This window comes from Felis catus, chromosome D4 (assembly GCF_018350175.1).
Source record: "Felis catus isolate Fca126 chromosome D4, F.catus_Fca126_mat1.0, whole genome shotgun sequence".
NCBI lineage: Eukaryota > Metazoa > Chordata > Mammalia > Carnivora > Felidae > Felis > Felis catus.
In genome coordinates, this window is record NC_058380.1 from 35,456,622 (window position 1) to 35,474,087 (window position 17,466).

The following is a 17,466-nucleotide window of genomic DNA, read 5'->3' on the forward strand; positions in this document are numbered from 1 at the left end:
AACTATCTTCTTTCATTTAGTAGGTTGTTGGTTGTTTCCTTTGCTGTGCAGTAGCTTTTTATTTTGACATTGTCCCAACTGCTTTGTTTCCCTTGCCTCAGGGGACATATCTAGAAAAAATGTTGCCAATGCCAAAGAGATTACTATCTAGGCTCTCTTCTAGGTTCTTTATGGTTTCAGGACTCACATTTAGGTCCTGAATCCATTTTGAATTTATTTTTGTGTATGGTGTAAGAAAGTGTCCCAGTTTCATTATTTTGCATGTAGCTTCCCGGCACCATTTGTTAAAGAAACTTTTCCCCATTGCATATTCTTGCCTCTATCAAAGATTAATTAACCATATAATTGTGGGTTTATTTCTGGGCTCCCTATTTTCTTTCATTGATCTATGTGTCTATTTTTTGTGCCAATACCATACTATTTTTGATTACTACAGCTTTGTAGTATAAGCCTGAAATCTGGGACGGTGATACTCCACCTTTGTTCTTCTTTTTCAAGGTTGCTTTTGCTCTTTGGGGTCTTTGAGGGTTCCATACAAGTTTTGGGATTGTTTATTCTAGTTCCATGAAAAATGCTGTTGGTATTTTGACAGGGATTGCATTAACTGTGTAAATTGTTTTGGGTAGTATGGACATTTTAACAATATTGGTTCTTCCAATCCATGAGCCTAGAATATCTTTCCATTTGTTTGTGTCCTCTTCAGTTTCCTTGATCAAGCTTTATAGTTTTCACAGATAGACCTTTCATGTCCTTGATCAAGTTTATTCCTAGGTATTTTATTATCTTTGCTGCAATTGCAAATGCAATTGTTTTATTAATCCATCTTTCTGCTACTTCATTACCACTGCATAGAAATACAACAGATTTCCACATATTGAATTCGTATCCTGCAACCTTACCAAATTCATTTATCATTTCTAGTAGTTTTTTTGGTAGAGTCTATATATACACTATATGTAGTATCATGTTATCTACAAATAGTGAAAGGTTTACTTCTTACCAATTTAGATACCTTTTACTTCTTTTCTTATCTGACTGCTGTGGCTAGGACTTCCAGTATTAGGCTGCATAAAAGTGTGCAAAGTAGATATCCTTGCCTCATTCCTGATTTTAGAGGAAAAGCTTTAAGTTTTTCACCATTGAGTATAAGGTTACCTACGGGCTTTTCATACATTGCCTTTATTATGTTGAGATATGTCCTCTCTACACCTAATTTGCAGAGGATTTTTATCATGAATGGATGTTGTATTTTGTCAAATACTTTTTCTGCATCTATTGAAATGATATGTTTTTTTATCCTGAATTTATCATGAATGAATGTTGTATGTTGTCAAATACTTTTCTGCACCTATTGAAATGATCATATATGTGTATATATATATATATATATATATATATATATATATATATTATCATTTTCTCTTGTTGATATGGTGTATCACCTTGATTGATTTGTGAATGTTGAACCACCCTTGCAACCCAGGAATAAATCTTACTTAACTTTGATGAATGATTTTTAAAAATGTATAGTTGGATTTAGTTTGCTAACATTTGGTTGAGGACTTTTGCATCTGTATTCATCAGAGATACTGGCCTGCAGTTCTCATTTTGTGGTGTCTTTATCTTGTTTTGGTATCAGGGTATGCTGACCTCACAGAATAAATTTGGAAGCTTTCCTTCCTCTTCAATGTTTTGGAATGGTTTGAGAAAAATAGGTATTACCTCTTCTTTAAATGTTTGGTAGAATTCACCTGTGAAGCCATCTGGTCTTGGACTTTTGTTTACTGGAAATTTTTGATTACGGATTCAATTGCTAGTAATTGGTCTGTTCAAAATTTCTATTTCTTCCTGTTTCAGGCTTGGTAGGTTCTATGTTTCTAGGAATGTATCTATTTCATCTAGGTTATCCAATTTTTTGGCATATAATTTTTCATAATATTCTCTTTTAATCCTTTGTATTTCTGTGGTGTCGGTATTATTCTTCTTTCATTTTTGATGTTGTTATTCAAATACTCTGTGGGTTTTTGTTTTTATTTTAATTTTGTTTGTTTTTGATGAAGCTGTCTATGTTTAAGGGTTCATCAATTTTGTTGATGCGTTCAAAGAACCCTCCTGGTTTAATTATTCTGTTCTTTTTTTGTTGTTATTTCTACTTTGTTTATTTCTGCTCTGATCTCATTAATTTCTTCCTTTTGTTAGTTTTGGATTATGCTGGTTATTCTTTTTCGAGGTCCATTAGGTGTAAAGTTGGGTTGTTTGAGGTTTTTCTTGTTTCTTGAAATAGGCCTGTATTGCTATAAACTTTCCTGTTAGAATTGCTTAAGCTAAATCCTAAAGATTTTGGATCATTGTGTTTTCATTTCCATTTGTCTCCATGTATTTTTTACTTCCTCTTTGATTTCTCGGTTGACTCATTCATTGTTTAATAGCATGTTATCTAACCTCCAGGTATTTGTTGTGGTTCCAGATTTTTTCCTGTGGTTGACTTCTAGTTTCATAGCATTGTGGTCAAAAACATGTGAGGTATGACTTCACTATTTTTGAATTTCTTAAGACTTGTTTTGTGGCCTAATTGTGATCTATCCTGGATAGTGTTCTATGTTCACTTGAAAAGAATGTGTACTCCCCTGTTTTAGGATGGAATGTTCTGTATATATCTCTTAAATCCATCTGGTCTAATGTATCATTTAAAGCCACTATTTCCTTATTGATTTTCTGTTTGAATAATATATTCATTGATGTAAGTTGGGTGCTAAACTCCCCTATTATTATTATTGTATTGATATCTATTATTTCCTTTATCATTTCCCTTTATTATTATTTTTCTCTCCCCTGTTCAGTTTTATTACTTTCCATTACTCTGTTCTCCAAGTCACCAATCTGTTCTTCTCCTTCCTCTGGTCTATTATTTCTTCCATCTACTGTATTTTTAATTTTATTTATTGAGTTATTCATCTCTGACCAGTTCTTTTTTATGTTTTCTATGTCTTTGTTGAGGGTCTCATTGAGGTAGCCCACTCCTTTGTCAAGTCCAGTGAGTATCTTTATTACCATTACTTTAAATTCTCTATGAGACATATTATCTTTGTTTCATTTAGCTCTCTTGCTGTGATTCATTCATTCATTTGGGACATATTTCTCTGTCATTTTGTCTAACTCTTTATGTCTGTTTCTTACGTCTTATGTAACTCTTATGTCTGTTTCTTCATTCATTCATTTGGGACATATTTCTCTGTCATTTTGTCTAACTCTTTATGTCTGTTTCTTATGTCTTATGTAACTCTTATGTCTGTTTCTTTCTGTGTTAGGAAAGTCATCTATGTCTCCTGCTCTTGAAAGTAGTGACCTTTATGAAGGGATCCTGCAGTGCCCTGCAATGCAATGCTTTCTGTTCATCAGAACCTGGCACTTCAGGGGTGTCTCCTATGTGTGTTGGATGCATCCCACTGTTGTGGCTGAGCCATGTTTGCTTTCAATCCAGTCATCTATATTGGTTTTCTTTGCCTGTTGTGGGAAGTGTCTGGTCCCTGTGCTGTTAGTGGGCCAGTCTGGGGCTACCTTGGTCTTGGTTGAGTCAGATCAGGGTTTGCCAGAGATACAGTAGCACTGAACTGCAAGGTGCTCTCCCTATGTTGTCCCCTGAAAATCTTTCTTTGGTTGGCCAGCTGCCTGCCCCCAGCCTACTGCCAGGGCCACAGTGGGACTGGTGTGTGGTTATCTCACCTTTCCCTAGAGCAGGAGTCACTTTAGAGTGGTGCTGGCCCCTGTCAGGGCTGCTTGCACACTGCCAGGCTTGTAGCACCATTTTGGATAGGCTCTTGCAAAGGTCAAAGGCATATTGGAAGGGGCAGACCCACTGGAGAATGTGGGGGTGGGGCACACTGTTAGTAAGCTAGGTGGAGTGTTGGCACTGAGCTTGTTCCCATGAGTGTCCATGTGTCTAGGATGAGGAGGGAGAGAAATGGCACCCCACAGCTCTTTTGTTGTTGGAGAAATCTCCCAAGGATCCCTGCCCCTCCAGCACATGCTCTGAGATTAGTAAACAAATATCTGTCCTGAATATCCCCTGCAGTTTTCAAACTGCTGCTGCTATGCTGTATCTCCGTGGTGCTATTTGTTGTGCTGTGTCTTTAGAACAGATATTTGGTTTCTTCTTGCCCTCCTGACAATCCCAGAGCTTAGCCTACTGATTTTTAAAGTTCCAGGTATTAAGTTCTGCAAACTGTGAGGAACTTCTGAAATTAGGTCCTTCTGGTTTTCAAAGCCAAGTGTCATGGGGATTCGTCTTAATCACGCAGGTCTCCTGTGCCTAGGGTGCCTGTTATGACGGTCTGTTTCTTTCCCCTCTGTGCTCCCATGGTAGCTGTCCCCCTGAAGACAGTCCTGTAAGGTCATTTAGCTCCTGACCATGCCTCTGCCCTTCCTTCCTTCTTTTATGTGGCCTCTTCTCTATATTTGGCTGCGAAGAATCTGTCCGCCAGTCTTTAGGTCATTTTCTGGGTTATTTACAGTGATGTGAGACTTATCTAGTTGTATCTGTGGGGAGAGGTAACCTTAGGATTTTTCTACTCCACCATCTTCCCTGGAATTCTCCTTCCTTGTGTACTTACATTTTAAACAGCATAAACAGTTAGTATTTTGAGAACAAATTTGGGACAGGTCACAAATTCACAACCACTGATCTATATTAACAAAAAAGGAATTTCATAAGTAAAATCATCTTCAGTAATGTTGCTAGTAACTTATACCTGACCATTAACTTTAGTAACAAAGTGTATTGTAAACAGAATTTTTAAAAAATATTGAATTCTTCACATTAAAAGTCTGTTTCATCTGAATGAGCTGTGTTTCTTCAAGTAATATAAATCAAACTTGCAGCATTTGACAATATGCAGATTCATGTTGTATGCTATTTGATTATGTAGAATTTGTCAGTCAAAACCTAATCCACAGAGAAAATGAACAAACATTCATGGCCATTTCTAGCAGTTTTCCCAATTTCTTTGTCACAGTAAGCATTAAAGAATAAACATTCGGCATTTAGCGTGCACATTTGTTCTTTACCTCTCTTGAAAAATATGAAATCTTGACACCTGTTTCACTTCCTTCAAGAGGAATCAACTAAAAAGTTAATGAGTGGTTTGGGGAGTCCCTTGAGAAATTTCTGTTTTATGCTTCTGCAGTCCTCCTAGCAGTTATAGTTTGGCTACAGTGAAACTTCCTACTATTCCCATGCTAGCTTTTTAGGTTACCAGTATGATTTTAAGTTTACCCCTTCACTTCATTTAATATACATTGCGTGAGTATTTGTCAATGTCCTGGTGCATTAGTTTCCTATTACTGGCACAAGAAGTTACCATGAACTTAGGGACTTAAAAAGTCCTGGCGGTACTAAAATTGGAGGTACGAAATCCAAAATCAGTCTTGTGTCAAGATGTCAGGCTTTGTCAAAGCTCTGAGGAAATGGTCCATTTCCTTGTCTTTTTCAGCTTCTAGAGGCTACAGGCATTTGTTGTCTTAAAGCCTCTTGCTCACATTACTCCTATTTTTTGCTTCTTTCCCGACATCTCCTAGTAATTCTGACCCTTCTGCCTCCGTCTTATAAGGATCCTAGTGATTACATTAGGCCCACTTGGATAAGCCAGGGTAACTGCCTCATCATTAGATCCTTAATTAATCACATATGCAAGGTTCCTTTTGTAATATATCCATAGCTTCTAGAATTAAGGCATGGACATTTTGTGGGGGGCATAATTCAACCTAGCTCAAAGGGCTAAATGGGAACATCCTCAAAACTGATTTTGGAGACTTAGAAAATTCCAAAGAGCCTAGTATATAATTACATTTACCAGAAGGGAAGAAGACACACACTAACATGGTTGAATTTTTGCAACACTATTGAAGTTTGGCAGATATTCTGATGACAATTGGAAAGAGACATAATCTGAATTGCTCAGAAAATTTCCATAACTCCTCACTCACTCTTATCATTCTAAACCCAATTTTCCTGCCTCAGAAAGGAAGAAACTGCATTATTTATACTGCATTCCTTTTTAAAAAATGTTTACTTATTTATTTTGAGAGAGACGGGAGGGGAAGAGAGAGAGGGAGAGAGGGAATCCCAAACAGGCCCCACACCCAGCAAAGAGCCCCATGCAAGCCTCAATCCCAGACTGTGAGATCATGAACTGAACCAAAATCAAGAGTCAGACACTTGGGGAACCTGGATGGCTCAGTGGGTTGAGCATCTGACTCTTGATTTCAGCTCAGGTCATGACCCCAGTGTCGTGGGATTGAGCCCCATGTCAGGCTCCACCATTAGTGCGGAACCTACTTAAGATTCTCTCTCTCTCTCTCTCTCTCTCTCTCTCTCTCTGCCTCTTTCTGTCTCTCTCACTCACTCTGACCCTATCACCCACTTGGCCATTCTGTCTCTCTCTAAAATCAAAAAATTGTATAAAAAAAGAGTCAGACGCTTAACCAACCAAACTACCCAGGCACCCCTATACTGCATTCTTTATACGCCTTATAGAGACTAATTGCCTCGGAGACTAAAAGATGAACCCAAGGTTAGCTCAGGTGCAAGATTTTACCTTGAGTTAGGAAAATATGTTGATGTGAAAATATATACCTTGATATAAATTAAGGGGCTTTTATTTGTATTTTTATGGTCTTTTGTTGTTGTTAGTTTTCTAGTTAACTAGTCAGTGCAAATGTGCTCCAATATAATTAATACTTAAAGGAGGCCACAAAATACTGAAAAGTAATCACAGACTCTCCATACCTCTGAAATTGCTTTGATACTTGTAAAAAGGGAGAGCACATATTCAGCTTGCTCTATAAATAGATTTGTCCATATCATAGGAATTTAGAAATTATGACCCCTGGGATGATTTGCATCCAATTAAATTATGAAGTAACTTTCACTACAAGCAGCTAGAAAAAGTAGGCTTGCCCAACATCTTCAACTTGATGAAACATGGAGATATCCTCTTCATTATCTCTGATCTACATATCAGAGATTTTTTGGTCTTGTTTTATTTTGTATGATCTACAACAGAAAGGCACTGACTACATAGCTTCAATGTATTAGTTCTGAACCTAATGTAGGCTTCCAGAGATGTTTAAATATAAAAACCACCAATTAAAAACATTTTATTTCCCACAGAAGTATGCACAGATGGCCTGTTTTAAATTATGCCAAAATGTTTACAAAAAATATTTCTCTTTTGCTATTAAAGAAGCTGCCTACAGCCTCATGTGGACAATGAATACCATTCACTTTACAAGTAGTGTTTAATTGTGTATTTCTTTCCATAAAGGTGTTTTGACACCTCTTGGCCAGGGTCACTGGGCTTAGAGAAATTTTTTTTTAATGGTTTCATCAAGATGACCTGTTTTAATGAAGCTACACTTGGTCTCCTACTAACACCTACTTATTCCATTAATTTCAGGATAAATTTCCTAGGCTGGGGTGCTTTTCTCAGGGGTCTCTGACATCCTTTCAAAACCTTTTCAGAATACTTCCATATATACTTCCCTCTGTATCTTAACTAGATTGTGAATTCTTTGAGGATAAGAACTCTGTCTAACATCTTTAATTTTCTATCATATTGTTTGATATATGAAAAATTTTTGGTACATTGGTTGAATAAATGAATTCATAAATATAACACACAATGAATGAGGTCTTGCTCTATTCATTCACCTGGTAAGAAGATGAGAGGTTTCACAAGTCTTATTATTGAGATGTTTATAGTTTATTTAGGGGTAGAGACAAGCAGAACTGGAGAAAAATCTCAAAACACAACATACAAATAAAATGTAACTATAATACATGCTCTAAATCTGTGATTCTCTAGGCATAGATAAGAGTATATCAGAATCACTTGGGCAGACTTCTTCAAACTGTACATGCTCTCTTCTTCACACACTCTTGCATTAACAACATCTTTTAGCTTTACCCCTCCCCAGTACACACTCCCAGTGATACAGTGCACCATTCTTTTTTTTTTTAATTTTTTTTTCAACATTTATTTATTTTTGGGACAGAGAGAGACAGAGAATGAACGGGGGAGGGGCAGAGAGAGAGGGAGACACAGAATTGGAAACAGGCTCCAGGCTCCGAGCCATCAGCCCAGAGCCTGACGCGGGGCTCGAACTCGCGGACCGCGAGATCGTGACCTGGCTGAAGTCGGACCCTTAACCGACTGCGCCACCCAGGCGCCCCTGTGCACCATTCTTATGTATATAGCTGATAGAGTTGCACCCCATGACAGGGTCATAATGTGGCAAGGTGGGATTTAGCCTCACCATCTCCACCAACTCCCCTCCATTTTTTCAGCTCCCTAGGTATTTTAAGACATAGCCTCTAGATTCTCCCTTCTAAATAGGGCTAACACAGCTTTTAGGGATAAAATAAAGTAATAAAATAAACATAAAAATAAAATAATAAAATAAAATAAAATAAAATAAAATAAAATAAAATATGTTAAAGTAATGTAAAGGAGGTTCAGACAAAAATTCAACTGTGGTTCCTCTTCTGGCCATTATTGAGAATAACCTGTGAGACTTTTATAAAATGCAATTGCCTGTGCTCCATCCCCAAGTTTCAGAGCAGACAAAACAACAGGTAATTCTGCTATACTCAGGACTGAGAAATACTGAGCTACTCAGAATGGGGACCTAAGACCAGCAGCACTGCATCAGCTGGACTTGTCGGATATGCAGAATCTCTGACTTTGCCGAAAACCTCCTAAAGAAGAATCTGCATTTTAACAAATTTCTTATGTGATTCACACATGCAGTAAAGTTTGAGATGCACTACTCCATGTTATGTCAACCTACTAAAATACAAAGCAAGTGAGAGAACTCTCTTGAGCTAATCAGGAAAGGCTCTTGAGGAAGGCATTATATAGCCTGTGGGCATCTGGGTTCTGGAATCAAATTACTTGGATTCCAACAGATATTAAGTTACCTTGATCAGGTTATTTAGTTTAGTATAAGAAAATGGAGATAATGATAACACCAAATCTATAAGGTTGATATGATTCCTATAATATTGTTGGGCATAGAGTAAGCACTCAGTAGAGTTTGTTACCACCGCTAGTACTAAGTAAACTTGGATTGGAAAACAGGTTGAAGATGTTTTCTTCAGGAATTATGAGCCTTACAGTAAACTAAAACAGAAATCTGCAACTTGGATACAAAACCCTGAAAGGTAATAATAAACATGCCAAATGGAACAGAGGTACCATTAGGTTTAAGTGGAACATTTGCAAGATCACCAACATCCTTATGCATCTATTTAAATTTATATAAAGTTAAAATTTTTCATGTCTGCTATAGTGTCTGAGCTTTGCCTTTCTTTTCCCAAGTTGCCTGGTCACAAAGGTCCTCCTCACAATATACAAAATCAAAATGTAACTCTGCTATTTAAGTTTTACACTGTCCTGGGTGTAAATGGTTGCACGTGCATGCACACACACATACACACACACACATACACACACACACACACACACGCAGCAGCCGCAAAGGCACTTTTCATGTATTATGAAGGTGACAAACTAATTTTTTTCTTAATTGAAGAATAATTGACATACAATATTACATTAATTTCAGGTGTACATCACAGTGAGATGATAAACTATTAATAGCAAAATTGTGTGCTTTATTCTCTAGCTAGTCATCCAGCTACCTATTTTAGAAGAGCTCAGACTCTGCATATGTGATGAGTATTAACAAGTTTACTTAAATTAAAACATGAAACCAATCTTTTCTGACAGATAATTTGATTTGATGTTTGTTTTGGCCATGAGGACTAACTTTACCATATAATTAGAACAGACATTTTTTCTGTAAATTGAATGCCTTATAGCTGAAGGTAAAAGGTTTCAATAAATACATTTTAAAAACATAGAAAATATATGGTACTCTTAAAATAAAATATTTTATAATTATTTAAAAATGGTCAATATGATTCAGATGTCAACTTAAGCATGTACAGTCATTACTTAAAATTTCAAAGTCTTTAAAGTTTTTAGATTACTCTTTTAAGTGATGCCAGTTCAAGGCCTTGATAGATAGACTTATCTCCCAGCCTTGTAATATTTATACATTTCTGTGAGGTAGTAAGAGCTCCAGAGTGGAAATCATCAAATAGAAATCCCAAATGCATATCTGGGTTTAATACAAGAAAAACATAAAACAGCATGTGATGTATGATCTTATTTCAAGGCTCTTACTGGTATCCCAATACATTTATAATATCAGATTCCAGCAATAAAATTACATCTCAAGGAAAAGAGCTTAGATGCATGCATAAAGTACAGAGTTTAATATTCATAGATCTATGTTTAAGCTTTTAATGTTGAAAAACCAAATCCACAAATACAATGATATAAATAACATGTAATCACAGACCTGAACATAAAATAGAGGGACTAGTGATGGGGTGGGGGGGATATTTTTTAAGCTTTTGTGCAGAAATATTAAGGTATAATAACGTGGTTCAAGAATGGCAAAAGAGGGAGTGGATACAATGAAAATTGCCATGACTATATCTGAAGGGAATACATCAATTAGCTTTTGATGATTCCCTTTGAATTTAATAAATCTCCCAGAATTTATGTAACTCATTGTCATTTACCTTTAAGTTATTTAAAGATAACACTAAGAAAGAAGAGAATTCAAGTTTATTTATAATTATAATTCAACATAAGCTGGTTTGAAGGGATTATTTTTAAAAAGCCATTAGGAGGAGAGCCTGCGTGGCTCAGTCAGTTAAGTGTCTGACTCTCCGTTTTGGCTCAGGTCATGATCTTGTGGTTTCATGAATTCAAGCCCCACATCAGGGCTCTGATGGTGCAGAGCCTGCTTGGGATTCTCTCTCTCTCCTTCTCTCTCTGCTCCTCCCCTACTCACACTGTCTCTGTCTCTCTCAAAATAAATAAACTTTAAAAAATGTTTTTAAAAAGACATTAGGAGGTTTATCTAAATATGAACCTAGGGGTGCCTGGGTGGCGCAGTCGGTTAAGCGTCCGACTTCAGCCAGGTCACGATCTCGCGGTCCGGGAGTTCGAGCCCCGCGTCAGGCTCTGGGCTGATGGCTCAGAGCCTGGAGCCTGCTTCCGATTCTGTGTCTCCCTCTCTCTCTGCCCCTCCCCCATTCATGCTCTGTCTCTCTCTGTCCCAAAAATAAATAAACGTTAAAAAAAATTTAAATATGAACCTAATATTTCTTCTTACACAATCAGGTATTTTGAAAAAGTATTTGTAAAATATCTTTTCAGAAAAAAAGAGGTTACGAATCTTCTGCTTTTATCTAGGATGTAGGAAGTGGGAGGTACTACTGCTACTAACCAAAAAAAAAAAGGAAAAGTATAAATTTTCTCAATTCTATCAGATCAGTGATGTTACAGAGAACCAATTAGCCAGAATTCCAAAAAAGACAAGCATGGAGGGAAGGTATTACTGACATATATAGGAGTAAGAAAAATAATTTAAAACAATTATTGAAGGTCAAGTTCAATGGAATGTCCTGTTAGCCTTACTTCTGACTACCTTTTCTCAATCCTCATACAATGGCCTATCAGAATAACATGTATGCCATTATCAGGCATAAATGCTATTTGCCTTGGTCTCTCTTCTATAAACTCATGTCTGGCATTCAATAAAAAATTGAGAAACAAACACTTCATGGTCAAGAGACAAGAAAATCAATATAACAAAACTCATACATGACTTAAACACTGGATTTATTGGGCTGGGACTTTAAAATAATTGTGAAACTTGTTAGAAATCTAGTAGAAAGGATGAAGAATATGTTTCCATGGATGGTGGATTTTAGCAGAGATACGAAAACTATACGAATGCTAAAACTAAAAAAATGATAATAAGAATTGAAGATTTCCTTAATGGACACATAAGGGTACTTGATACAGCTGAGGAAAGAAACAAAGATACATGGGTAGAAAATTCACAAACTGAAACACAGAGAGAAAACTATAGTGATGGAGGGAAAATTAAACAACAAAAACAATGCAAAGAACAGAGCATCAAGAGTTGTGGGACAATATCAATTGGTTTCTCATGAGTGTTTTTCAGTCCCAAAAAAGAGAACCAATAGAGAACAGGAGAAAAAAAATTAATATATAAATGAGATAATGGATGGGAAGTTCCAAAATTAATGAGAGCGCACCACAGAACAAAGAAGTTCAAAAGACCTTAAGCAGAATAAATAACAAAACATAGAAACATGTACACACCAAGCTACATCTTAGTCACTATAATGTAAGGAAAGAAAAAGTTTTAAGGCAGCAGAAAAGAAAGATATATTACACATACAGGGACAAAAACAATAACAAAATAAGACAAAACAAACCAAAGAAAATTACAGCAAAACCCTCAGAAACTATGTAAGCTAGAACAACAAGAACACACAGTGACATCTTTAAATTTCTATAAGAGGGGCACCTGGGTCGCTCAGTCGATTAAGCGGCCGACTTCAGCTCAGGTCATGATCTTGCGGTCCCTGAATTCGAGCCCTGCATCAGGCTCTCTGCTGAGAGCTCAGAGCCTGGAGCCTGTTTCAGATTCTGTGTCTCCTTCTTTCTGACCCTCCCCCGTTCATGCTCTGTCTCTGTCTCAAAAATAAATGAAGGTTAAAATTTTTTTTAAAAATAAATAAATAAATTTCTGTAAGAAAACAAAATCTTCAGCCCATAATTCTATCTTCAGTAAATATACTGAAGGCCAGCTGACAGGCTGGTAGCACCGAGCCTGTCCCAGGGCTCAATCTCACAAACTTGAGATCATGACCTTGGCCAAAATCAAAAGTCGGAGGCTTAACTGACTGAGCCACCCAGACGCCTCTAAATATATGTTTTAAAAATAAATATGAGAAAAGCTTCTCAGAAAAGCTAAAGCCTATCCTTTTTCAGCATACTTATGCTATAGGAAATGTCGAGGGACATCCTTTAGACAGAAGGGATATGATAAGAGACATAAATGTAGATTTATACAGAGAAATGCACAGTGTCAAAAGTAGTGAGAAATGAAGAGAAACATAAAATTCTTCTACTTTTAATCATTTTACAGATTATGAATGAGTATGACAATCTTCTTAAAGAAAAATTTTTGTATGTTGCTTTTCTAAATTAATGCTTTTAAAAATATATTCTATAAAGTTCTTATGGTTCCATACAAGTGATCAGTAGCCTACTCACTTGGTGATAGGACATCAGGACTCTGAGATTCATGCACCATTTCTTCAAAACAACTGAATTAGCTCTGCCATTTTTAAAATGGTCAATAGACATCTATGGGGTAAATATTCTGTCAGGTGGTAAAAGTGCAATAATAATGCAGACATAATATGTATTGTTATGAAGCTCACATTTTACAAAAGGTTATAACAGTCAAGAATAAATTATGTAAGTATAATAGAAACAGTGAGCAATACTAGGGAAAAAAAAGTAAACACAAAAGAATAATCTGACCTATATATAGAGTGGTCAGAGAATATATAGTGCGTTTGAAAAGACTGTAGGGGTGCCTGGGTGGCTCAGTCAGTTAAGCCACCTACTCTTCATTTCAGTTCAGGTCATGATCTCACAGTAGTGAAATCGAGCACCTATTTGACTCTGTGCTGTGTGTGGAACCTGCCTAAGATTCTCTCTCTCCCTGTTGCTTTGCCCCACTCCCCCTCTATCTCGATCTCTCAAAAAAAGAAGAAAAGAAAGAAAAGAAAAGAAAAAAGAAAAGAAAAGAAACAAAACGAAAAGAAAAGAAAAAAAATGTAGACATCCATAAGCCATGCATTGGATGTATGATTGGGTTTGAATGGGTTTGAAGCTCAGAGAAATGGTCTTTACTAACACATAACATGTGGTAATCAAAGCCAGGGATACAATTTAAATACATGAGAATGGAGGGGCACAGTGGCTCAGTCAGTAGAGTGACAGAATCTTGATTTTGGTTCAGGTCATTATCTCAGGGCTCATGAGTTCGAGTCCCATGTGGGCACTGTGAGCACAGAGCCTGCTTGGGATTCTATTTCTCTCTTCCCCTCCACTGCTTGCACACATTCTCAATCTCTCTCAAAATAAATAAATAAACTTAAAGAATAAAAGGACAATTGGGGCGCCTGGGTGGCTCAGTTGGTTGTGTACGACTTCGGCTCAGGTTATGATCTCATGGTCTGTGTGTCTGAGCTCCGCATCAGGCTGTATGCTGACAGTTGTAACCTGGAGCCTGCTTCAGATCTGTGTCTCCCTCTCTCTCTCTCTGCCCTTCCTCTGCTCATGCTCTGTCTCTGTCTTTCAAAAATAAATAAATGTTAAAAAATAAATAAAATAAATAAATAAAAGACATGACAATGTAAGACAGTAAGATGGGCAGATAGTTTTACAAAATTTGTCTGTCAGGAGGGAGGGGTAATTAAAGAGTCATGCTTAAGGGCGCCTGGGTGACTCAGTTGGTTAAGCATCCAACTTCAGCTCAGGTCATGATCTCATGGTTTGTGATTTCCAGCCCAGTGTTGGGCTCTGTGCTGACAGCTGGGAGCCTGGAGACAGCTTGGGATTCTGTGTTTCCTCCTCTCTCTGCCCCTCCCATGCTCATGCTCTGTCTCTCTCTGTCACTTAATAATAAATAAATGTTTTTTAAAAAAAGATTTATGCTTAAAATATTTGAAGATAATGGTTTTAATACTTTTATATTAAATTATACATTTATCTCATTACATTAATAAAACTTATTGAGTAAAATAGCTTTATTAATGTAAACATTTAATAGGAATTGAAATGTATTTTAGTATGTAGGTGATACATTATATGGCTATGATTCATAGTTTAAATCCACATAAACATATACATATATGGTTACATAATCCAAATAAATATACATAATCAAAAATAAAATTTTACTCATTTTTTGAATATATCATATAATTGTTTTTCTCCAATAAAATACTTCACAATTATCTTTTATTTTCTTTAGGTTATCACTAAAATTGTTACTTTAGAAAACATAGCTAATTAGTGGTCATGCTTTAAGAATGAGCAAGAGAATATGGTGTACAAAACTATAAAAAACACATTTTCCACTGATATTTTCAAGACATATACTCCCAATAATTCTACCCCATCTCTCTTGTTAAAATCAAATTATTAAAACAACAGCTTCAGGCTTATGACCCCAAGCTTGCTACCCATACATACTGCACCTGTACACTTTTTAAGTCCCTTGCTCCCATAGAACACACATGAGAGCTGCTTTTACATTAAGTATTTGAATACAGACACGAACTAGTAGCTTTGATTAGTATTTCTCTTCTACACTGGGTAGTAAATAAAAATCATAGCAGAAGTTATCTGCTAATTTATAATGTATATAATTACCTCTAGAGTTGAGTTGTATAATAGCGGTACTTTACATAACTTTTTTCCATTATACCATATTTCAAATAGTACTAAGTATTTTTATAAAGATATTTGTAAGTGAACATTTTGTTTTTATATTATTATATATGTCTTCCAGACCTTTCTCCTATACTGGGAAATATGTCCTGAGATGGTCAGAGACATCAATGTCAGCATAGCTTAAGCTTTTAAAAATAATTTTCTTTTGGGGAGCCTGGGTGTCTCAGCTGGTTAAGCGTCTGACTCCTGATTTCAACTTAGGTCATGATCTCATGGTTGGATCATGAGCCCCATGTTGGGCTCTGGACTGAAGTGCAGAGCCTGCTTGGGATTCTCTTTTTTTCTCTCTGCCCCTCCCCTGTTTGTGTATGTGCACTCTCACTCAAAAATAAATAGATGAATTTAAAAAGTATTAATAATTTTCTCTTCGTGGTGCTCTAGAAGGCTTTCCTAAACATTAAAATAAACAAGTATCCAAATAATACTTTCAACATTATCCTATCACCTCCACTATTTAATATACAATTCCAAGCTCTGGTAACTGAGTAAGCTATAGAACAGACTATATTCTATGAAAGTTTTAAAATATGCCTGAAAATTCTTTGACACTGTGGAAACCTGATTTCCTTCTCTCAAATGTGACCCAGAGTCAGTAACTCCTCTGTATGAATAGACTATGGTAGAAAAGATATTATTTGGCTTGTAAGGCTAAGTTATTAAAAATTACAGTTTTATCTTATATTACCCAGTTTGGAGAAAGCCAGATGCTATGTTCTGACACCAGGCATTCTGTGAACAGGTCCATGTGGGAGAGAAATTATCCTCCTTCCAAAAGTCATCAGCAACCCACCAGCCATGAGAATAAGCTACCTTGAAAGTGCATCCTCCAGCCAGTCAACAGTTGTTTGATTTTGTTTTGATTTTGCATTAGTTTTCTGAGGTTAGCAGTGAGGTTATTTACTGGTTTATAGTTTTATCTTTCTGGAGCAAAGATTTCTTGGGAACAAGCAACTAAGTCATGTTAACCATATGTAGTCTCATTTCTTAGTCCTTTTTTTTTTTAATATTTATTTGGAAAGAGAGAGTGTGTGTGCATGAACAGGGGAGGGGTGGAGAGAGAGGGAGAGAGAGAATCCCAAGCCGACTCCATAATGTCAGTGCAGAGCCTGACATGGGGCTCAGTCTCAGAAATTACATAATCATGACCTGAGCTGAAATCAAGAGTTGGACACTCAACCGACTAAGCCACCCAGGTGCCCTCATTTCTTAGTCCTAATAGTTATGTTTGATGCAGTGGGTTGCAGTCCTCATCCTAAAATACTGAAAAGAGTTAAACAATTATTATTTTTTAAAATATTATGTTCATCTGGTATAATTTAATAAGTAATCTGAGAAAAAATAACAACATATAATTTACAATAATTTTTGATTATGAGAAACACACACACATATATATATATATATATATTGTATATTAGTTAATTATATATCGTATTTGGAAAAATATAACAATATCGTACAAGTCATACTCTCTTTTTTTTCTATCTCCAATGTCCTGGATTGGAAGTATAGCAAGTCATCTAGTTGTCTATAGTAGTGAAAAATGATGTGTAGGTAGAGCTTAAAACCAAACATTGAAAACTCTGTAATAATTATAGAAATATCAATTTACTTCTTAGAAGATTAATTTGTCTTGCATATGGGAGAACCCTATAGGAACTTGGGAATTTTGTAATTCAAAATAATCATTGTAAAATTTGTACTAATTAAAAGTTTATTCATTAGAAATTACAAAGATGAAGTTAGCATGGTTTAAGAAAAACAGCCTCTTTCTTACATTGCTAGAAATACAAATTGTTACCAATTTTTTTACAGCAATTTTGTAGATGTCAAAATATTTAAAATTATATCTCCTGAACTACAAATTTCACATCTAGAAAATAACTGAACAATTATGAGAAGAGGTAAACATTACCTTTTACTTTGTAGTATTATTGCAATAATGGTAAATGGATATAGGCTAAATACCTATCAATGGAAA